Source organism: Herpailurus yagouaroundi, unplaced genomic scaffold (genome assembly GCF_014898765.1).
Source record: "Herpailurus yagouaroundi ecotype Mexico unplaced genomic scaffold, PumYag 139, whole genome shotgun sequence".
NCBI classification, from domain to species: domain Eukaryota; kingdom Metazoa; phylum Chordata; class Mammalia; order Carnivora; family Felidae; genus Herpailurus; species Herpailurus yagouaroundi.
Window position 1 is genome coordinate 70,034,557 of NW_024412394.1, and position 23,854 is coordinate 70,058,410.

General features: G+C 41.8%; 1 long non-coding RNA gene across 2 annotated transcripts in view; it reads left to right on the top strand.

Moving 5' to 3' along the window:
* Positions 1-23,854, top strand: part of LOC121029921 (uncharacterized) — a 47,928-nt gene that overhangs the window by 558 nt on the left and 23,516 nt on the right. The gene's annotated exons all lie outside the window — the stretch shown is intronic.

Genomic DNA, 23,854 nt, shown 5'->3' on the forward strand with positions numbered 1-23,854 from the left:
ATTTATGCAGATCTTTTATGTGACCCCCTAGTTTGCAGGCAAGTGAGGGGGGAAAGGGATTCCAGGGGTAGGGGCAGGAGCCAGAGAGGTGCGGCTTGTCAGACAGCAGAGGGGGAGGGCACCCACTTTCTGGAGCAAGGTTTCTCATTTTCTAAAGATGGAAGGCTGCAGTCTTTGAGCTATCTTCATTGAGACTTGCTGGCCACCCATCCTCCTCCTGACAGTCCTCACCCAGAGGGCTTGGGAGAAGAATATCTTTTACTGCGGGGCTGGAAAATGACTTTATTACGCAAATGCATGAACTTTTATTTACAAAGAACATCTTGTTTTCATCCTCAAGAGGTGCTTTGTAAGGGGTCTGGAACAAGGCTTACAGTGTATGAGCCTGTCAAATATACTGCCCACAGCCCTGGCCTCTTCCTCTAGGCCTGTAATCTCATGCCTGCTACATCCCTGTGAGTCATGTAACCTTTCTAGGACTTTGGGCGAAGTGGGCCAAAATTGTGCCAGGCGCCCTGCGGATGGGTCAGTGGTCACTGCAGCTGCTAGGTACCTTTGCTTACACTGGCTTCAGAAAGGAACTCTAAGCATTCCCACAAGACATGTCCATGGCTTTAAAAGGATTAGATGAAGCAACCATAAAACGACACCCAAGTAGGTCTCTAGATGCTTGAAATCATCCACAATCGTGGAGTGAAGCATTTTCATAAAACCTAATCCTTAGCTCTGTTTTATAGGACAAAAGCTATTTTATCTAAGCAAAAGCAAAACACCCATTTATTTTGCACCAACTATCTGTAATATCTTACATGTAACATATTGTGTAATCAGTAATTACATATTATGGCATTAGTAAGCCTCACAGCATTCCTGGAAAATAGGACTTTATTTCCTTTTACAGAAAAAAAAAAAAAAAAAAGGAAAGAAAAGAAAAAGAAAAGAGGAAAGAAAGGAAAAGGAGGTTCTGAGGGACTAAGACGTTTGCCCAATATCACGCAGCTGGTAGAAAGCTAAGCTAAGGTTTGCACTGGGGCATCACTGATTCCAAAATGATCTTTCGCAGCTCTACCACCCTGAAACTCATAAAATAGAGGATATACATTCAGAATAGGAGATATGGCATTCCCAGTTTTTGAGTACTTCCTCTGTGCTGAAAAGTTTGCATAAATTATCTCCTTCAATTTCATCTTTACTGTAATCCCATGAGACAGGAATTGTTATATATATTTAGTAATGGGTGAGAGGTACAAGTGCCACTATCTGATGCTAAGGTCATTGATTTTGGACCATAAAGTGATAAGAGACAACAGGGGACAAAGCTGGTAGAAGCGAACAGTTCTCATATATCCCCAAGTGTTTGTAATGTTTTCATTTTAGGATACAAAAGTAGTATTGTCCCGAACCAGTAAGCTAAACTATAATCATCTTCCACGTAAACTGGGTAACTCGCTAAATTAAGTGAAAGAACTTAAAAATATGTTTGGTTGGTTCTTGGAAACTTATGTTGGGAGGCAAGATGGCTAGAGTCCAAGAGGAAAAGATGATGCTTAATTATCCCGTCCCAATCTCCCTATAAAAAACCTTAAGGGATAATAAAATAATAGCAGTAATAACATATGCATCATGTTCTGACTTCAAATACAGACCTCTTCAGTACACAAAAACTGTTCACCTTTGTTTTATGTCCCGTTCTTCACTGTCAATCAATCACACACTTTTATACGACCTAGGCCATGTTCAGGTTCTATGAAAGGCCTGAATGGTGGGGGTGGGAGTGTATTTGTTCAAGACCCATGAATTTTTATTGTTGGTTGAATATGTGCTTCCCAATCTTCCTCCTCATCTTATTTTTTGCAGATAATATTATTTTTGAGGCAAAACTGCATAATACACAAGATCCTGGGCTCTGTATGAAACAGAATAAAGTTCAAACCGTAGGTCTGTTTACAATTCTGGGAGCTCGGTACACACATAGTCTCTCTGAATGTCAGTTTCTTCACCCGTAAAATGGGATAATGGTGCTTCTTCTACTGAGTTATGAATGATAGTAAATGAAATAATGCAAATAAAGCATTAACACAGCCTGGCATATAGTCAGTGTCCAATATATACTATTTAGCTCTACCATATTTAAAAATCTTAAAAAAAGAACAGAGTAACTATTTTTAAAGAGGAAAAATAACCACATTTATTTATCCTGTGGCTCGGGTAACCTCCCATTTGCTGAGAAGAGCTGTTCACATTTCTGGCTGTTCCATGGGTCTTCCTCATATTAACCATGAACAAGACAGTCATGGATGACAGAGTAATAGGGCAGAGCAGGCAAGAAGGGAGCATGGCTGACTGTTTCACAGCAAGTTAGGAGCCAGTAGAACAAAGGGAATCATCTCCTCACCAAAGGGCCACCCTCAGACCATCAAAGGCCTAAGGGTGGGAGGATTTTACTCCTGCTACGACGACAGACGGACAACTGGAGAACTTCTTCAGTGTGGCTGCTTTCTTATGACCTTCCCTCCTTGTCTCCTGAGACTGAGGCTGGGTGTTTGCCAAATACTTTCATGTTCATTATCTCCCTTGGGACTCCCACCTGCCCCGTGATCAAAGGATTGCTGCTCTATAATTCCTGATGCACAGAAGGGAGCACAGAGGGAGGCGAAGAGGTTAAATGGGAAGGACACTGCACAGTTAATGCAGAACTAGGGCCCCGCACCTTCCGACTTCCAGATCAATGCTTCCCCAACTAGACCTAACTATTTTTAGTTCTGGCAGCAGCAGATCTGGAGGCCTGGAGGCTTTATCAAAAGAAGGTTCTGGAATTCCCTTCTGAGTCCCCTGGTGGGTGCGATTATCAGCAGAGAAATATCAGGGCTGCCCACTCCCTTCAGCACTTGCTTGTTGGGCCTGTCCACAGCATCCAAGAATCTAGCGAGGGTGTTGTTAATGCATCCCATATGCCCTTCTGTAAATAGAAATTCACGTCAGATGCTATTTTGGATTTTTAGGCGCTAATCTTGGACATAATTACACAGGATTGTTGTGGGACTGTGTCCTAGTGACAACGATTTTACGACGAGGTTGGTCAGAGAAGCAGGCGCGAGCTATCACCTGCCATGAGGTCTCTGACAGTCAAGTGGCAGGAAGGAAAGGTGAAGAGTGGTGTCTCCTTTCTGCTGACACCCCTCTCTGGGGCTGCACTTGTCCTCTGTGGACGACCTGGTGACATGGGGGAGTCCAGCCATGTGAAGGAGAGCAAGAGCAAGAGCAAGAGGGCTGGGTGAGGGTGGGGACTTCCAAAAGCCATTCTCCCTCCCATTCACTTTCTTAGACTTTTGTTCAGGATGTGGACAGCCTGAGTTATCTATGCTTCCTCTCTGGGCTATGACACTTGTCACAGCCTCACTTGACTTTTAGCATGCTTCCTGCATTCTTTCCATCTGTCCTTCCTTCCATCTATTCATCCATCCATCCATCCTTTATTTAGTAATTCATTAATTCATGTAGTCATTTATTTAGCATTTGCCAAACACTTCAATATGGCAGGTTAGATGCTGAGGGTAAAATGATAAAAACATGTCCTGACTCTGAAGGAATTAAGAGCCTGCTGAGGCATTCTTAAGTAGACCCCATGGGGAATGCAAAGTGGTTAACAGGAATTCAAAGGGAAAGTCCAGACAAGCTGCTAAGAAACCACGTAGAACAAGCCCTTTGCGGGGACTTCGCTGGCCGGAAGAAGGGGGCAGCTGTCCTGAGTCCTCGGTGATGAGAGGAGGGGAAACCCGCATTTGCAGAGGTACAAACACATCGGAGACATGCTGCCACAGGAAGGGTGAAAGAGTCATGGCATCTTGGAGGCTCTCTGAGTGCCTGTTCATGGCCACAGTCATTACCTGCAGGACCTGGGCCAGCTTGAGTGAGAAGAAACTTCCCAGCCTCTTCCGGGTCTCTCAGCTTGCCCCAGGCTCTAGGCTGCACTGGGGTCCTCCTCAAATGCAAATCTGAACCCTCTGAGGGGCTTTTCACAGTCACATTTGTGTCCTGAACAAAAGCCTGAGGAAACCAATGGGAGGAAGAACAACTTCTTATAAGTTAACAAAAGGTTTGCATTTCATTGTGGTAAGAACTTAATAGGAGAAGTACCCTCTTAACTGGTTTTCAATGTACAATAACCTTATGGTACAATGTCACAGAGGGAAGAATGACTCTTAGAAGGCCCCGCCCTCCCCCACCCAGATCCCTTGCCCTGGCTTCTCCTCATGTGGCTGGACTCCCACCTGAGTCATCCACAGGGAAGCCCAGCCCAAGAGGAGAGGGGTGCTGGCAGAAAAGAGACCTCATCCTCCACCTTTCCTTCCTGCCACCTCACTCTCAGAGACCTCATGGCAGGTGATAGCTGGCATGTGCTTCTCTGACCGACCTCATCACAAAATTGTTGTCAATTTTAAAATTTTAAGTGAAGAAACTTTAGCCCAGGAATGACATAATCACAGTTGCATTTAAAGAATTTAAAATGTAGCGGATATAATTATAGTCAAATTGGAAATTACAGGTATGGAAAAAAAAAAGAGGAAGAGGTGGTCACCAGGAATCATACCTCTCTGGGGTAATGACTTAAAACACTGGAAATGTTTGGGTGCAAATACCTTCTGGCTTCTGTTGCATCTATACCGATACATTCTGTGCCTTTAAATATTTACATATTCCATTTTATATATGTTTTGCATGTGTATAACATATACTTTATATATCCACTTTATATATCCTATTTTTTCATACAAAAATGAATCAAGGGGCGCGTGGTTGAACATCCGGCTTTGGCTCAGGTCATGATCTCATGGTTCGTGGGTTTGAGCCCCGTGTGGGGCTCTGTGCTGACAGCTCAGAGCCTGGAGCCTACTTTGGATTCTGTGTCCCCCTCACTCTCTGCCCCTCCTCCACTCATGCTCTGTCTCTTTCCCTCAAAAATGAATAAATGTTAAAAAAAATTTTTTTAAAAGAACAAAAATGAATCAAAATGTACATAGTATTTTTTAAAAAAATTTTTAATGTTTTTATTTATTTTTGAGAGAGAGAGAGAGAGACACAGAGCATGAGCAGGGGAGGGGCAGAGAGAGAGAGGGAGACACAGAATCTGAAGCAGGCTCCAGGCTCTACACTGTCAGCACAGAGCCCAACGCGGGGCTCGAACTCATGGACTGTAAGATCATGATCTGAGCTGAAGCCGGGTGCTTAACCGACTGAGCCACCCAGGCGCCCCCGTACATAGTGTTTTTAAGCTTTTCCTCCATGTCAGTGTAACCTTAATATGCTACTGTGAGGAACTTCTTGTGTTCAGATTTGCACTGGGGGAAGATTCTCAGGTATGCATGGGATCATGAGTAGAGGGCATCACTGAGAGACCAGTAGGACCACTGGCACTGGCTCTGTATGCTCCAAGTGCCTAGATCCTGTAGGGGAGAGGAGGGACCAGGTTACACTGGGGAATGATAACGGTGATGAGGACATCCTGATCCGAGTGGTTCGGCCTGATGGAGAAACAGGTGAAACCAACGGATGAGGGAGAACGGTCCTCACAAGGATTATCGGCCACCGTGGCTGTGGTCATCACTTAGGTCCACTGGGATAATTACTTCATTAGGTGAAAGGGAAACGATTGCTGCTCAGCGGTAACGCAATCAACTGAGAACAGAGGTGTCAACATCCATTTGCTCAGTGATGAGATCAATATAAAATAGGAGCTCCTGGGACTTGATAATGAAATGAGACAGTTAAGGAGAATTGAGCGCCATTCAAAAGAGGATACCCAAGAAACTGGGTTTTTGTGTCCCTGCACCCATCCCAACCCAAGCGCCACAAAGGGAAGAGAACTTTCCTTGAGAGGATGGCTGTCACCATGGTGAGTGTATAAGCAGGGTGGGGGTAGTTAAAACGTGTTCTAACCTGCTTTGAGTGGCGGCAGAAACCGGTCTGTAAGAGTCTAACCTGAAAGCTCTATATAATCTAGCTCTGTATCCCTTGCATTATCCTCTAGAAAATGCATGCTGGGCATGCTCACTTTGGGAATTTAACCGTTGTTGGAAAAAATGCCAGAACTGGAGCGTAACTGTAATAACGTCTCAAATTTGCACTGTGCTTTACGGTTTGGGATTGAAATACAGTTGTTGCTTCTCTAACAAGTGAGAAACTGACCCGGTTCTAAAACTTCAAATGTACAGATTTAGACCTTTAGGAGAAAGATTCTCAAATTATTGTCGACCACATATGTTAGGTGGCCTGCATATTTAACACTCTAAATAAGATTTAACACTCTAAATGAGATTTATGCATCATTCATTCATTCAACAAATATTTTGAAAAAGTCTCCTTTGCAATTGGCCCTTTTCTTGGCTCTGAGGATAGGGCAAAGTAGAAATCAGGCAAAAATTTCTGCCTTCGGGAAGTTTACATTCTAATGGAGGCAAGAGTAGGAGAGAGAGAATCAACAATGAAGCAAGAGAAACTCGGATGCATGGGATACAGTGTGTCAAATCGAAAGTGCTATGGGGAAAAATAAGCAGGGTAAGGGGGGTAGAGAGTGCAGGTGGCAGCAGGTGGAAGGTGCTTGCCTTGTTGAGAAAGAGGCTAGAATAAAGTGGTATAGGCAGAGTGGCTGGAAATAAAGTCAGAAATTTAAGGGGCTGTGTGGGATGGATTATGTAGGACCATCAAAATAGTTGTAAAGACCTTGGCTTCTACCCTGAGTGCTTTGGAAAGTATTTGGAGGGTTCTGTGTATTGAAACAACATGACGGGACACATTTTGCCTGCCATACGGGAATGAGGGTAGAAGGAAACCATGAAGGAGGAGCCAGGGAGACCATTTAGAGGCTGTCGCAACAATTCAGGTGAGGGACAACGGGGACTTGGTCCATAATGTTAGCATTAGAGGTGAGAGGTCATCAAATTCTGGATTTGTTTTGAATGTACAACCAGTGAAATTTTCTGGATATGGGGAATGAAAGTAAGAAAGGACTCCATCTTTTTGGCCTGAGCAGACTTGAGTGATTGATTTGTCATTATTAAATGGGAAGGAAGAACCATTTGGAAGAATGGAGATGATGAAGAGATTGGTGTGGGATAAAAATTTTTTTTAGATGCCTCTTAGATCAGATTCTTAACACTCTATTCTTTTTCTTAAAGAATTGTTTTTAAAACATACACTCAGTGCATAATACATACTACACAAAGCACACACTGTCTTCTTTTTGGGATCTACTAGGACAAGGCACTGTGAATAACACTATATAGTAACCTTATAGTCTAACGAGGGAGGGTTACAGCATGCAGGTAACAGCAGCGCCTATAATTCGAGTCAGTAGGTGTTCAAGATGGGTACAAATCTATTGCTCTTGGGGATCAAACAAAGCAGGAAGGGATACTTTGAGCTCAGTGAGAAGAGAAAACATTATAGATTTTGGACCCGGATCTCCACACAAGTATAAGAATTAGGTGTGGGAAGATGAGTGGGGGAAGGGTGTGGAGAAGGGACTTTCAGGCAAATGGAACAGCAGAGACGCAGGGATAGGAATGGGGAATCACATGCAAATTTAGGTAAGAGAAAGGGCAGATTAGCTAAAGAACTGTGCAAAGTTTGTTTGGGTGGATAATGAGAGATACTATAGAATAGATAGGTATGGATCTGATCACTAGCTTACTACTAGAAGAGAGAGATAGGATCACAGGGGAGCTAAGAAGGGTTGATCTGATAGCCATGAGGAGGGTGCACTGGAGTGGAGAGACAGGAGCCCAGGGGACAAGCTGAAGACTGTTGCGATAACAGTATAGGCCTCAGGTGATGCCCAGAATAAATCTTATGAACCGTCACTGTGTTCCCTGAACACAACTCCTCACTCCTGGGACAATCCACATGCAACCCAGACATCTCAATTTGTAAAATCAGTATTTCCTTGAAGCTGAGATGAAGTTTAGCTTGAATGGAGTCAGCCCCTCCTACTGGAGGGAGAGGATAGGCCAGGAAAGAGAGCAATGTTTGACATCGTGTTTGCAAGCCAACACAACACTGTCACTGAAGCCACAGTACGTTGGCTCTTGTGCCAGTGGAAGATGTCAAGTGACAGTAATTCCTATGAGAACTTCTACCCATCATATGCTTCGTCCTTTAGTGAAGTTCATTAATTACTGGCCCGGGTCTACTTGGACTATTTTGACTACTTCCAAATAACTCATGAATGGTTTTCTCCTTTCCTTTCTCTCTCAGTCTTGCTTTCTTTCCTTTTTTTTCCCCCCTTCTTCTTCTTTGTCCTCACTTCTTTTCTCAAAAGTCCCACACTGACTTTAATTACATTTATCTCAGGCTAGGTGCATAACTTATTTTATTTAATAAAAAGATAGAGGTGCCTGGCTGGCTCAGTCAGTAAAGCACGCGGCTCTTGATCTTGGGATTGTAAGTTCGAGCCCCACACTGGGTGTAGACATTACTAAAAAAAGAAAATATGTTTAAAAATAATAAAAAGATAGTATTTCCAGGGTATCTGGCTGGCTCAGTTGAAAGAACTTGGGACTCTTGATCTCGGGGTAGTGAGTTGGAGACCCACATTGGGTATAGAGATTACTAAAATAAATAAACTAGAAAAAAAAAGATAATCTTTTCTATTAAATCAGCTCTCAAGGCCTTTTTTTCCTTTTTAATAATTAAAAAGAAATATATATAATACATATATAAAAACAGACAGTTATGATATTTGGGACTGTAGTCCATGTAGTTCTTTACTAATAAAATAACCCATGAACATAGATTATCACCTTTAAATATAGCCAAATTTCTCTATCAGGATTTTGGGCTAGTTCTTACCGTGACATCACCGGGACCCTAGAAATGATGATGGGAACTCTAGCGGACATTAAGAGACTCTTGGTAACAACTCTTGTTTTCCATGGAGCATTCACACCTCTTCCACACAGTACTTGTGTTAGTGTCTCATTGTTCTAGGTGTGGGGTATTTGGATCAGATTAAAATTAACAGTGGGGGGCGCCTGGGTGGCGCAGTCGGTTAAGCGTCCGACTTCAGCCAGGTCACGATCTCGCGGTCCGTGAGTTCGAGCCCCGCGTCGGGCTCTGGGCTGATGGCTCAGAGCCTGGAGCCTGTTTCCGATTCTGTGTCTCCCTCTCTCTCTGCCCCTCACCCGTTCATGCTGTCTCTCTCTGTCCCAAAAATAAATAAACGTTGGGAAAAAAAAATTAACAGTGGGATCCTATCCCATAGTGGAGCATAATTATAGGGTCAGAGATGGTCATATGACCAACAGGCCAATCGCATGGAAGGAGAGGTTTGCTAGGGTCTTCTGGAAAGAGGTTTTCTCGTTTCTTTTGGAGACAGCTTCTAGAGGTGGGCAGCTTTTTTCTCTTGCATGTGGCAGGTAGACTTTGTTCCCCTGGAGTCATTGGCAGTCCCAAAGGAAGCCACTTGTAACAAAAGAAGCCACAGAAAGCAGATTGAAAAGTGGAATAAAATGGGTCTTAGAAGGTGTTGTTTAGGTGTGAATCAAATTGACCTCTGAACTTTCAATTTCATGGGCCAAGAAATACTTTTATTGCCAATTTGAGTTAGATTTTCTCTTAGTGACTCCCAAAAGGATTCTGATATGAGAACAGTAGGAATTTGAGAAACATAGGATTTTTAAAAAAAATTTTTTAAACGTTTATTTATTTTTGAGAAGAGAGAGACAGAGCATGAGCGGGGGAAGAGAGAGAAAGAGGGAGACACAGAATCTGGAACAGGCTCCAGGCCCTGAGCTGTCAGCACAGAGCCCGTCGCGGGGCTTGAACTCACGGACCGCGAGATCATGACCTGAGCTGAAGTTGGACGCTTAACCAACTGAGCCACCCAGGCGCCCCGAGAAGCATATGATTTTGAAAGACTGTGATGACCATATCAGTGAGAAGTAAAACATGCTGTTTTGCAGAGTAAGGATGTTAGTCTTCTGGAAGAAGTCATCATAAAAGCAAAATTTATATATGGATATATTGTTTTTCCATAAATTTTCTAGTATGTAGATATTTATTAAAAGAGAAATTAGATGCAGTTGTTAAGAAGCCTGTCTATAGATTCAGATTGTCTGTTTGTGTCCCTCTATTTTCCTACTTAACCTGCTGTGTGATCTTGGCCAACGATTTCATTCTCAAAGCCTCAGCTGCCACATCTGTAAAGTGCGAAGTGTAACTGTCTCATGAGGTCTTTGTGAGGGTCAAATAACACAATGTACATAAATTTCCCAGAAAAGCGCTTGGCGCATAGTGAGCACTCAATAAACTTTAGCTGCTATTATTGTTACTAATAGTACTAATATTACTACTGTTATTATAGAACTAATGTGTTCTGGAGAAAACTAGAAGACAGAAATAGGCTAATGATTACAAAGTGAATAGAATTCTTTGTTATCTACAGAATAATTCAATAAATATTTTTGACTTTCAGTAATTTTAATGTCTGGAAGCTATAACTTAATTACAGATGCTTCGTTATCAGTGTCGTACTTAACATTTGTTAACCCTTCTCATGGAGGCTGCTACTCAGGGTAATAGTGGTTCTGGTCTCATTACTGAGCTAAGACAACATCTAGCCCTTCATTACTAGTCCCATCTTAATCCTTAGCCCCATCCAGATAATTCATGGCTCTAACTACTCCATCCTCAATTACTTGACTCTTTTAGTCCAAAGTGATTTCAATATAAATCATGTCCTTAGTGGACTTAGTTCTCTATTTGAATTTTCATTTGTAGACCCAGACATGGTTAAACTTCCTAGGATTAGGTGACTAGAAGTGAACAGGCTTTTCTAGAGAATTAGACCATAATTTAGGGGACAGTTTCCTGTCTGATATTCTCAGGCATTTAAATTCAGACTGTAATTACTCAAGGTTTTTAGAATTATGGAATTTTTACACTGGTTTTCACTTTCCATCATTTAGAGCATGCAGAATGCTGTCACCTACAGCATCCGAAGCAATTCTGACAACCCTGTGGGGTAAGCAACATCATCCATCCAACTTGAAACTGACAGAGATGGAAATATCAGTGAGAAGCTTGATCTGCAAGCTTCTCGGCCTGGTGTAATTTCTTCCCATCCCATCTAGCTCCCCAAGTCATCTGTCTTTGACATTTTTGACTTGTACAACCCAAATTAAGTCATAGCTGAGCAGCAAGCACATAAAAAGAGCAGCATTCAAGATTATGCCCATCAGATTTTGAAAAAGAAAATCACTTATTATCATTCTTAAATTAAAACTTATTAAAAATGAAAATACCAATGACAAAATAATTGATTATGCAGTAGCAGGAGAGAGGGAGCACATCTTTGGAAGGAGACACATTTCATCATTAAATGACTGAATGAAACTGAAGGCTTAGTCTCCCTTTCTTTATGTGAGTACAGACTACCTAAGGACTGGGTTTGCCATGGCTCACACTTGTATTCTTCTTCTGGGTGAATATGATTATGTACTAAAGACCTTGAAATAGCTATTTCTTCCAGCTAGCTATTGAAGATGGGCCCATCACATTTCTGTGCTAATTTCAGCTGGATAGCCTTTAGGAAAAGTCTAGTGTGTTTTTAACCTGGTGTTATAATGAGTGATGACCAGCAGCTTCCTGAAGGGCCAAAGAAAAAACACAGGGAAGAGAAAAGGCTCTACACTATGGGTATTCCCATACCAGGGCTGCACCTCACTAGTCACAGCCTTGAGCTAGACTTCTAAGCTCCCTGGCCTCCACTTTTTCTCTCTATAAGATGAAAAGTAAGATAAGATGCACCTGGGATCCCACTCAGCTTCAAGGCTCTTATGTTCTAGGAAGGGACCTATACCTAGACATTGACTATTCTGGTCATGGGCAGGAGCAGATTGATGGTTTAGAAAGTAACACTAAGAGGACTGTCCCATGGCCTTCTCTGCTGGAATAATTAAGACCAGGGTCTGGTAATCTATGCCTGAAGCTATATTTTAGGTGCCTCAGGAAAGCCTGTGGACAGTTAATGTAACAACTCAAATGCAACAAAGGGAAGAGAAATATGAGTTATTATCTTAAACTCTGCCAGATTCAGAACTAGAGGCTAGGAAAGAAATAATGCCGCTGGAGACTACAAAAGGAAAATAATTTAGAAATATGTCTGCTGTCCTCAATTCACCCCTCTGTTATACAGCCCTTCACTGGCCCTATGGTATGTACTTTCTAGAACAATAGGCCATCAAATCATGTAGTGCTGGAGATGGAAAAAGACAAGGCAAACCACACAGGATACTGCAACAGGAAATTATGACTACCGGCAGAAAAGGGTGGTTGCTTCCAGCCATTAGGTCACCTGTAGTGCGATCCAAAATCATTGATTGAGTTATAGTGTTCAATGAAGTTGAATTCCATTCCCTTCCTTTAATCCATGTCTTTTCTTAGCTGTGAATTATTTCATCCTTGCCCTTTGTGAAGATGTTAAATGTGTAATCAGAATTGGTGAAAAGCAAAAGGGTAAACTATAAACACAGTATATATGAAATTCATAAGCACCCCCCCCCCCCGACACACACACCCAAGGCCAAGTGTAGACACAAGCTTGGTTGGACTATATAGAAGAGAAAGGAGTATCTGCTGGTGTGCAGGATGCTGAGGAACATGGGGAATTAGTATTATGCAATTTGATGTGTAGATTTGTTATTTGCTCACAGATTTTAAACAGTCTACTACTTAGAATAAAGAGAACTCAATCTTTCATGGAAGATGTTCTTATTTAACCCAACAAAGCAGCAGTAAATTTGAGACCATTAAGTAGCTTGTAGTAGCACATATGGCCAAAGTAAGACACAGACAAACTCAACACTTCTGGTCCATGTGTGACATAGATAAAAAGATAAACCATTAAAAAGAGAAGAAATTTAAAAATAAACAGCAAAAAGCCAGGAGCATTAAAATACAAAGCAATCACAGAGAGATCAGAAGAACATTGTGCCTTTCCATCTCCTCATACCCATCCCTTTTAATAACTTACACAATTGCCTCTGACCCCTCCTTGGAATGGTAGACAACACCATACCATATGCTCATGGTCTACCCTCCATCTTGGCAATTCCATTACTGCACCATGGTTGGGCATCATGGCAGGACATCAGTCTGGTAGAAGTCAGTTGCATCTGGGAAGAAGTTACAATATCAATAGCATGTCCAACAGGCTGACTAAATGGCTGATCCTCTATTCCAGAAACAACTGCCAGGATGCTTAGCCTTAATCAGCCACTGCCTTAATGAAAGGTTGAGCTGCTAGCTAAACCTGCTCAAAGTGGTAGGTCAGAATCCACCGCAGATCTTCTGGGAACCTCTAGACACTCTGATTCACTGATGTGACTTCATGTTTTATTAAGTCAGTGGGTGCTACCTTTACAATTGGGGCAACACCTTTACCCACTTACCTAATCGTCACACCAGCATAGCTAGGACTCCCTGGATGAAAATGGAGCAATCGAGTGGACTATTGCTCATTTGAGTCAATCAGTCAGTTCTAAAGGCCAATCTATCAGTCGTCAATGCAATGGTCTCCTGGGATTCATCGCTGCCTCACTTACTCCCATACTCCACCCACTTCCTGCCTCTGCTCCAGGGCACAGGCTGACTGCCAGTGACACAGAATGTCATAGTATAGCGCAGGCTCTATACCACAAGTTCTTTCTCTTTACCCTATCAGGGTCCTTCACAAATGCCTCATGAGCCATTTATTCATATGTTTTGAATTCTTTTTGCATATTTTTAGAGGCTGTTGTAGTGAACTGGCACCAAACTCTGCGTTCTTTGGCAAGGCCTTGCGTAAAGTGGGTGGTTGTATTGAATGGTCTCCAAGGTCTCCCCAGCTCTAAACTGATTTCATGTTTGAACCTTCTCAACCTCCCTCAGATGTCAGTCTGTCACCATGGCCTTCCCTCTCATGGATGCCACTGGATTCTACTTTACTGAGACACACATGACAGGTCCCCTAGTTTCTCTTCCTTTCTGTAACTTCACTATCATCCACTACTGTCTTTCAGGAAGAAGGGGCTTGACCCATGCCAAGACTGAACCATGTTATTGCACTCTTCTTTCCTTTTCTCCAGTGATTTTAGATCTTTTATTGATATATGAAACATTATTGGCATTGTAAAACAAATTCATCATAGTAAAAATTTAAGAAGATAGAATTAATTACAATACTGGGCACCTGGGTGGCTCAGTCGGTCCGACTTTGGCTCAGGTCATGGTCTCACGGTCCGTGAGTTCGAGCCCCGCGTCGAACTCTTGTGTAATTCTGTGTCTCCCTCTCTCTCTCTGCCCCTCCCCTGCTCATGCTCTGTCTCTCTCTCTCTCAAAAATAAATAAACATCAAAAAAAATTTTTTAAAAAGAATTAATTACAATACAAATATACTTACTTCTCTTCCTCTATTTCCCATCCAATCCTATTCTCCAAAGATAACTACTTTAATTTGCTGAGTATTTGTCCAGAATTTTTTCTATGTAGAAATAAATATAAACACATGTATATATAAAACAAATGTGAATCTTTTCACAAGCAATTTACATGTTATGCTGGAATATATTTTTAAAACTTAACATATCATTCAACACGTATTTATTGAGCACCTACTGTGGGTCAAGCTCTATGCTAGGGTGTGGGTATACAAGAGTGAGAAAAGAGACATAGTTCTTGCTCCAGTAAAACTTACAGTTCAGTGGAAAGATACTCTAAGTTTCATTTCATTTCGGTATATACATATTTTTCTCATTATTTCTAACAGATATAAGGTTTTCTATAGAAGAGGTCTATTATGATTTATTGAAACATTCTTTCATTGAAAAACATTTAAGTTTTCCATTATTATTATTAAAAAAAATTAATGTATTTTTTTTGGGGGGGGGGAGGAGCAGAGAGCAAGGGAGACACAGAATCCAAAGCAGGCTCCAGACTCTGAATTGTCAGCACAAAGCCCAATGTGGGGCTCGATCCCACGAACTGTGAGATCACGACCTGAGCCAAAGTCGGACGCTTAACCAACTGAGCCATCCAAGTGCCTGTAAGTTTTCTGGTCTTTTTTTTTTTTTTTTTTTTTTTTGCTATTACGACAAATATTATAATGAATATCCTTGTACACTTTCATTAGCTTTTCTTTGGGATGGAATTGTATTATGAAATTGCTGGGCCAAAAGGTATACACATTTAATATTGTGATATATTGTCACGTTGCTCTCTAAAAAGCCTGTATCAACTTATCTTCTACCAGTAGCAGTCAGAGTCCTACCAGGCTCTTTGAAAATTTGCTTTATCAACTATCCCCCTCTTATTTGTAACCGTAATCACTTCCTTTGCCTACAAGAAAGCTCAGGCAATCCTACATCCTAGATGTGTGAGGATTCCGTCTATTCTGCTGCTTCTTAAGTTTATTAACCTATCTTTCTCATCTCCTTCATCGCTGACATACTAAGTCAGTCCTTCTGGCCGTCACTCTCTGCATGCCTTCAATTCTTAACACTTTCCGTAAGGCTTAGGTCCCATCACAATGCTGACAGTCTTCTCTGGAAGATCCCAGTCACCTCAAATCACTACACTCAATGACCTTATTTCAGGTCTTTGTCTTTATAACCTTTGGCTAGCATTTCTTCCTTGTGGAGACTCTCTCCTCTTCTGGCTGCAATAGGAACATCTGTCTCCTGTTCTCTCAATTTTCTGATGGCTCCTTAAATGCAGGGAGACATTCTACTTTTCACATTCTTTCTTCTTTCTTTATCAGTTTCTTCCCAATCTAATCTACTGCCCTGGCTTTAATTATTGCTTCTTCTTCTTGTATTTTTTTTTTTCACTTTTTAAAAAATTTTTACATTTATTTATTTATTTATTTATTTATTTATTTAGAGAGCACGAGCACACAGGGGAGAGGCAGAGAGAGAGAATCTCAAGCAGGCTCCATGAGGCGGGGCTTGAACTTAAGAACTGTGAGATCATGACTTGAGCTGAAATCAAGAGTCGGATGCTTAACAGACTGGCCCCTTCTTTTTTTTTTTTTAATTTTCAAAGTTTATTTATTTATTTTGAAAGAGAGAGAGAGAGAGAGTACCCACAAGCAGGGGAAGGGGAGGGAGAGAGGGAAAGTCCTAAGCAGTCTCTGTGCTGTCAGATTTCATGACCCTGAGATCATGACCTGAGCTGAAACCAAGAATCAGACACTTAACTGACTGAACCACCCAGGCACCCCTAATTATTGCTTCTGCCTGTGAAATCTTCGTCTCTGGTCAGGACCATTCTAGTAACTCTAGTCCTGAAATTCTAACTAATGGACGGTGATATCCCAAAATGTATCTTGGTACCAAACTCAGTATGCTCAGAATGGAATTTATCATCTCTCCCCACACAAAACTTTCTGCATGCTTCCTTTCTTGCTATAAGAATTGCCATTCCAGGGGCGCCTGAGTGGTTCAGTCAGTTAAGCATCTGAATCCTTTCAGCTCAGGTCATGATCTCATGGTTTGTGAGATTGAGCCCCACGTCAGGCTCCATGTTCAGCATGGGATTCTCTCAGCTTGGGCTTCTCGGTCTCTCCCTCTCCCTCTGCCCCTCGTCTGTGTATGTGCATGTGTTCTCTCTCTCTATCTCTCTCTCAAAAATAAATAAATAAAATCTTACAGAATTGCCATTCTTTCAGTCATTCAGGCTCAAATGATAGCATACTTTTTATTACTGTTTTTTTTTTTTTATTTTTTATAAAAAAAATTTTTTTTTCAACGTTTATTTATTTTTGGGACAGAGAGAGATAGAGCATGAATGGGGGAGGGGCAGAGAGAGAGGGAGACACAGAATCGGAAACAGGCTCCAGGCTCTGAGCCATCAGCCCAGAGCCTGACGCGGGGCTCGAACTCCCGGACCGCTAGGTCGTGACCTGGCTGAAGCCAGACGCTTAACCGACTGCGCCATCCAGGCGCCCCTGTTTTTTTTTTCTTGAATCTCATTTCCCATCCACTGCCGAGTAAGTAGAGTCTACTAAAGCAGCATTTCACAAGCCACAATGTTGTGGAATTAAACAAAGGTTTAAAAGCAAACAAACATAACACGTCTCAGAGTCTTATATTGTGAATCCCAGGTCCCATGCATTTCTCCACTTATGAGACCAAAGTACACTTCTTTTCAGGAGAAACCTCTTGAAGTCTCTCTAGAGGTAAAGGAATACATTTTACTAAATGCATGCATAGAAAAAAATGTCATTCTCTAATAAAAGTGTTTTGATGTATTATTTCACTGAATTCATTCAGAAGTGAGCGATGTGAAAAGGCCAAGTTTGGTGAGATCTATGCAGCACGAGTGATGGGCTTCTTGCCTGACATTGTCCCTGATCCCAAAACTAAACATTTGTGTAGTTTATTGCTGGCAAGTTCCATAATCAATGTGAAAGTAATCACATATGCACAGGCATTTTAAAACCAGGTAAAAACAGTTCCATACTTACTCAGTATTACCTTGGCTAAAAATTCCTTTCAGTAGTCGTCAGTAATCTCACTCTGTCTCTCATTTGGTCCTGCTTAGATTTACCAAAGAGTTATCTTTTAAATGCTATCTATTAATTTCCATTGAAAGCTATTATTTCTATGTATCATCAAGTGGAAAAACTATGTTCCAAGACTAGTCAAGTTAACTGATGAATTCAGCCTTTATAAAATGCTAATTGATTCGGATGAACAAATACATTACACTTTCCTTTAGATCCTGAAATTGACTTTGGTTATTTCTACTCTCACCTGTGTATAGCTCTGAAAACATGGGCCAGAACCTATATTCACTGCTTTTATAGCATTGTTTTTTTTTTTTTTTCACATCAAAGAATATTTCCAGAATCTAATATGTGGAATTCTGGAAAATAGGTATTTATTTTTTTCTTTTGTGTGTATGTGTGTCAGCAGCAAGTTTTAATTTTTTTTTTTATTGAGGTATAACTGACATAACCTTATAGTAGTTTCAGTTGTATGACATAGTGATTTGATCACCACATTAAGTCCAGTCAACACCCATTACCATACATAATTACAGAATTTTTTCCCCAAGTATTCCTCTTCTCTTCACAGGAGAAATTCCCACATATATGCAACAGGTCATGTGCTTAAGAATGTTCATAGCAGCTCTGTTCACAACAAGGAAAACACGAAACAGTCCAGATGCCCACCAATGGGAGCCTGGGAGCATGATCTGTGGTCTGTTTATACAAAGGGAGATTATGGTGTCAATGAATGGATTGACTTCAGCAACATAATATTAAGTTAAAAACATTAAGGCTCAAAGATTACCTACAGTATGATACCTTTTTTCTGAAGTTAGTAACAAGCAAAAGTAAAATATACATTTTAGAATGTGTATAGATGTAATAAAACTATTTAAAAAGGAAAGCAAGGGAATGGTCAACACTGGGTTCTAGATGATGCTACTTTAAGGGGGATGGCTAAGGGGATGAGGAGGAGCCATATGGATCCATGTAGGTTATTTTCAAAGTTCTAGCTTTTGGGGGGGTAGTTTCATAGGTGCTTATTAAATTATTTAAAATAATCAAATAGATAATTCAGTAAATAAAGCCAGGACATGCATTTATGAATGATGAGACTATGTCATGAAACAGGATTACAATGAATCTAATTCTGTGTACTTGAGGGTCAATGGAGGGTCAGGGAAGACATTGGTAAACTCGCAGGTGAGGTCTCCAGGAGTTGATCAGTGTGCCTTGATGGAGACAGTGGGAAGGGAAGGGTAGGGAGCCTTTCTCAGACACTGGTCCCTGTGTTGGCTTCACAGATGTGCACCTTGACCTTAGGAAGAATGGCTATTGCAGAACTGAATGATCATTTACATGAGGAAATTTAAAAAAACAAGTACTTGAACATGACTGCTTCAGCACCCCTGACAAAGTACAAAACTGAGTGGGTGATAATGGCCTTCTTCCTGCACCTGCTCAGAATACATCTGTCCATGGCCTGTAGAAGGACTCTTCACTTTGGGAGCACTGGGCATGAGACTCTTGGCAAGATTATCAGAGGTCTTGCGGAGTGTCAAACAGTCAGGGCTAAGATAAAATGCTGTATAATTCAGAGGTCAAGAGCAAGGGCTAGAGGAAGAGTGCATTCTTTTACATGCTGGCCCTCTACTTACCTTGTGCATGCTACTGACATTCTTTGAGACTGAATTTTCCCATCAGTAAAATGAAAATAATAATAGCACATACCCGTAACTTACCACGAAGGTTTAATGATAAAATCCAGTAGGGTAGAATATGGAGAGCCCAGCGAGTAGATTTTAATGCACCCTCTTAATAGGTGCATGGACAAAAGATATCAAAGAGAGCAAATACATTTGGTCAGGTCTCTAGAAAGGTCATAAGAGGTACAAGTGAGCGGTGGCCCGTTAACATACAATGACTGCCTCCTAGTGCATGGCAACCAACTCAATGTCTATGATTGGATGTGTCAGTTTAACAAGGGCCTTCATTCTTGAGAAAGAGTTAGAAAGGAAATGAGCTAACATAGGGAAGGAAGTGGGTCAGATGGTGAACTTTTTAATAAAGACCCGGGTCATCAAAAATTAAAGTAATTCAAATGTCCTCTTTTTTATGAAGACATAGATATATGTACATATTCAAAGAGCTCCATCCAAAAAAGACTGACCGGCACACACAAACAAAACTGGTATTTAAAGTAGTAAGTTCACAACTATTCCCACAGCTGTGCTCCCCAGAAGACTGGCTCGATGGGCCCAGAGGTGGACTCCATTTTCTCTACTGTACATTGGAAGCCTACCAACGTCCATTCTGGGTGTGATTATAACCCTGAAACCCATTCCATTTCAATGCATTCTACATTAACCTCTTCTGTGAAGCATGCCAGAGATAAAGAAAGACATGATAAACAACAGCAAAATTAATTAACACACGCCTAGCAATATCCACCCCCCCCCCCCCCCCCCCCCCCCCCCCCGGGGGGGATTTTCGGTGCTTTTCTGGTTTGGAACAGACTCTTAAATCCAAGTTTGAAAAGCATTTTACTTTCTGAATATACTTCTGGATATGTGTTGAGAGTCAGCACATTATGCAAAGATCTAAGGAATAGACATTTTGCACAAGCCAAAGTAGAGACGATTAGTTGTCTTTTTACCTCTTTCTACAGTTTTTGAGAGTTATGTTTGGAAGTTATGACAGTCAGAGCAGTCCTCTAGACCTAGGGAGAGAAATGTTCCTGCTAAAATAAAAAGAAAGGACTACAGGATAAAGAGAATTATGACCATGGAACCAAGATGCAGCTCTTGGTTAAGTCCTTCCCTGTCCCCGCCCTGTCCTGCTCCATCCCTTGGGGAGGCTGCTGGAGCAAGCCGCTGTCACTTAAGCAGACTCAGCCTGTGGCTTGGCAGCTGTCCTTTCCTGTATGGCACATTCGATTTACAGGATTTGGGACCAAAGTTCTATCTTTTCTCTTCTCCACCCAGATGAAATCATTTCCTCTCACCATCCTGCCACTTAGTTCTTGTGGAAGAGAAGGGTTAGGGTGATAAAAGAGACGGGGAGGCAAGGGCAAGGAAGGAAGAGGCAGCTTATAATCTCGCCAGGCTTTCATATGTGAGCTTGAAAGACAGCTCACACTCGCAGAGAGACAATGGTGCTTAAATGTCTGACCTGGCTGCCTTTGCTGAGGATCACTGTTCCCATCTCTGCTGAGCCAGACCCTGGAAATCTACCATGTCCTTTCCCGAAGGGGATCCTTGTTAATTAGCCATGTTTTGTTGTTTCTTTTTAGCGATTATTAGGGCTTTACCACATCAGAATCTTGTTGGGAGTTAACAGCCAGTTTTTGAAGTCGTATGAAATCATGGGATGGAGAAAATACTCCCTGATCCTCATAAACTTTCACAAATGGAAAATGGCCTGCTTTGTCTTTTCTCTGCAGCACATGAAATTTGAAAAGTAGCACAAAGGCTGTATCCAAACCCTCTCTGCCCTAAAAATGGCATAGCAATCTACGGAATGAGTACATGTAGTGACATATGTTGTCAGCTGTCTCAATAAAAGGATGTTTCCATAATATGATGTTATTTCTTCAAGCCACATTCAATATTCTTGGCTGCCAGACAACAAGGGGAAAAAAAACCAAGACACTTTTAAGGCAAAGAACAAAGACTCAAGGACTGGGGGGAGGGGAGTGAGGACGGGAGGAATAAGGTAGTTTGAAACTTGTGTCTCCTCTGTCTGTCCTATTTAATTTTTGAGATGGGTGGAGAAGAGACACATAAGAGTTTGGGGAAGACCAGTTGCCTCAAGGCTGGCAGTAGTTTGAAGGATATTTTTATCTATTTAGTTAATTTTAAAAAGTTTATATATTTATTTTTGAGAGAGAGAGCACGGGAGGGGCAAAGAGAGAGAGGAAGAGAGAGAACCCCAAGCAGGCTCTGCACTGTCAGCTCAGAGCCCGACATGGGGCCCGATCTCATGACCTGTGAGATCGTGACCTGAGCAGAAACCAAGAGTCGGACGCTTAACTGACTGAGCCACCCAGACTCGCTTTTCGTTTATTTTTATTTTGAATGCTCAGTTAACCAAACGGCCAAAGTTGGGTGAACATGGGCTGATGGCAGGAGGGAAAGGTCCTGCTCCTCCCTAGTTGTCCTCAGGGAATAGCCAGGGTTGCTGTTATTCTAAAGGCTGGCTGCTCCCAGAGTTAGCCTCCAAAGAAGGCAATCATGAATGCAATGATTATTGGCTTAAGCTATTTAATAAGGGCATGATATGAGCTCTGTAGTGTTGTAGTCAAGCTCTGGCCCTTCTCAATTTGTGTGTGTGCATGAAAACACCCTCCCTAGCCTTACTTCTGCTTAAGAGAGTATTGTTTTTTGTTTTGTTATATAAAGTGGCAAAGATGAGCAGCTTGAGAAGCTGGCCAGTGGGGCCTTTTTCATAACCCCTTCCACTCACTACAGACTTCTGAGCCTTCAAAGGATTTGCAAATTGCTGGTGGTTAAAAAAAAAAAAAAAAAAAAAAGGCTGAGGATATAAATTTTCATCCATGTTTCCTATGTGTCCAAGGATTATTATTCCTTTGGCCTCTTCTTCATCCATATTGACACAGTTTAGGTTGTAAGTCCGTTGAGGGTAGGGACAGTGAACATATATGCCCTAGATTTTCTAAGATAACCCCGATTTCAGATGTTCTGTTGTGTGGTCCCCTGAAATACCCTTAAATATTTCAGAAGGTCTGCCCCGTCTGCATGGCCTCATGTTCAGAAAAGTTGTTAGTTAAACTTTGCGGTGAAGGCGGTGACAAGTCCTGATTCATACGGTTGGAGTGCGGTGACATCCAGGCCAGGGTCTCTTCTCGCAAGAGCTGCTTCCAAGAGAGGACCCCGTAGTTTTATTGTGCTCGGAGATCCAGAGGAAGGAGAAAAGTCTCTCCATGGCATCTGGGAGAATTTGTATTTCAAATTGTGAGCCTAAACCGTTTTGCTTGATAAAGTGAAATTGACTCCAGTGTTGGCAGTGACTGTGTGACTGTCCTATTTTCAGGAAATGATCTGTGGCTCATACATTTTGCCAAAACATGAATAAAACTAAAATATCCCTAAGTGAACTTAAAACCTCTTCTGGAACAGAAAAGCTCCCCTGTGAAATGAGACCTGCCTTTTTCTTTCTTCTTCTTTTTTTTTTTTTAAATCTGTGAAAAGGAAATTTTACTGAATTTTTCTCCCCCTCCACTTTCGCTTGGTAACTTTTTCAGCAGCCCAAGTGCAGAATCCACCTCCTTTTGGCTCTGGTGGAGTGCCATGGCAGGTTTAGGACGTCCTTCAGTTTGGATCCCCTGTTTTAATCCCCCCCGTGCCCTGTGCCCACCCCCCCCCAAACACACGTACACACTGCTGGGAGAACAGCTTCTGGGAGCCGCTGACTCCAGGAGCACGATGACATCTGCTGTGGACACTCAGCAACACAGCTGACACGTAGTTGAAAAGTGAAGTGTTACTGTCATGTAGGGAGCATTTTCTCCCTCCAAGATGAACGCTTGGATTAAGAGAGAGTACTTCGTTCTCATGAAAGTTAGCATCTGCAATAAGTGTCAGAAGCAAATCTCTTGACCCTGAAGTTGAGGTCAACCACTCCTGGGCAGGGTCAGAAGCGGAATAGAAAGGTTGTTAATAGAGTTTAATGGGGTGAGGGCTCTTTCCAACCGAATCTTCAAAAGCCCTTCAGGCTGCAATTAGAATTTACTGTTTGCTTAAGAGAAATGACTCGACCCATTCAGAGTCATTGATTCTTATTTATTGATACTACTTTATTTGTAACATTAAGATAAGATACTCAAAACATTCGACCGTATCCGATGTTTCCCTTTCTTCCTTTCTCTTCCCGCGCTAGCCATACCAAAGGTTTTTACATTTTCTGAACAAGCCGTATCATTTGATGTCGGTCTTTAAACATGTTGTTTTCTCTTTTGGTGAAACTCTTATCGTTTCCTTTGCCTCTCTGCCTGGCTAATTCCTCCTCATCCTGCAAGTCCTGAGCTGCATTTATCAGCATCTCTATAGCTGGGTGGGGTGCCCCGTGCTCACCCACCCACCCACCTACCCACATGTCACACTTTAGCCCGTCTGCTCGCACCTTCCACCTCTGCACCAAAAGCTATTCTCTCTAGTGCCTGGCACATACTAAGTTCTCAATTAATATTGGTTGGCTGAATGAATAAATGAAGGCTAGAGGAATGGACAAACAAATAAAGCGCTTTGCAATTAGTGGAAGTATATTGTCTTTTATTTGGTTGTTTTCTAAAAATTTATTTATTTTGAG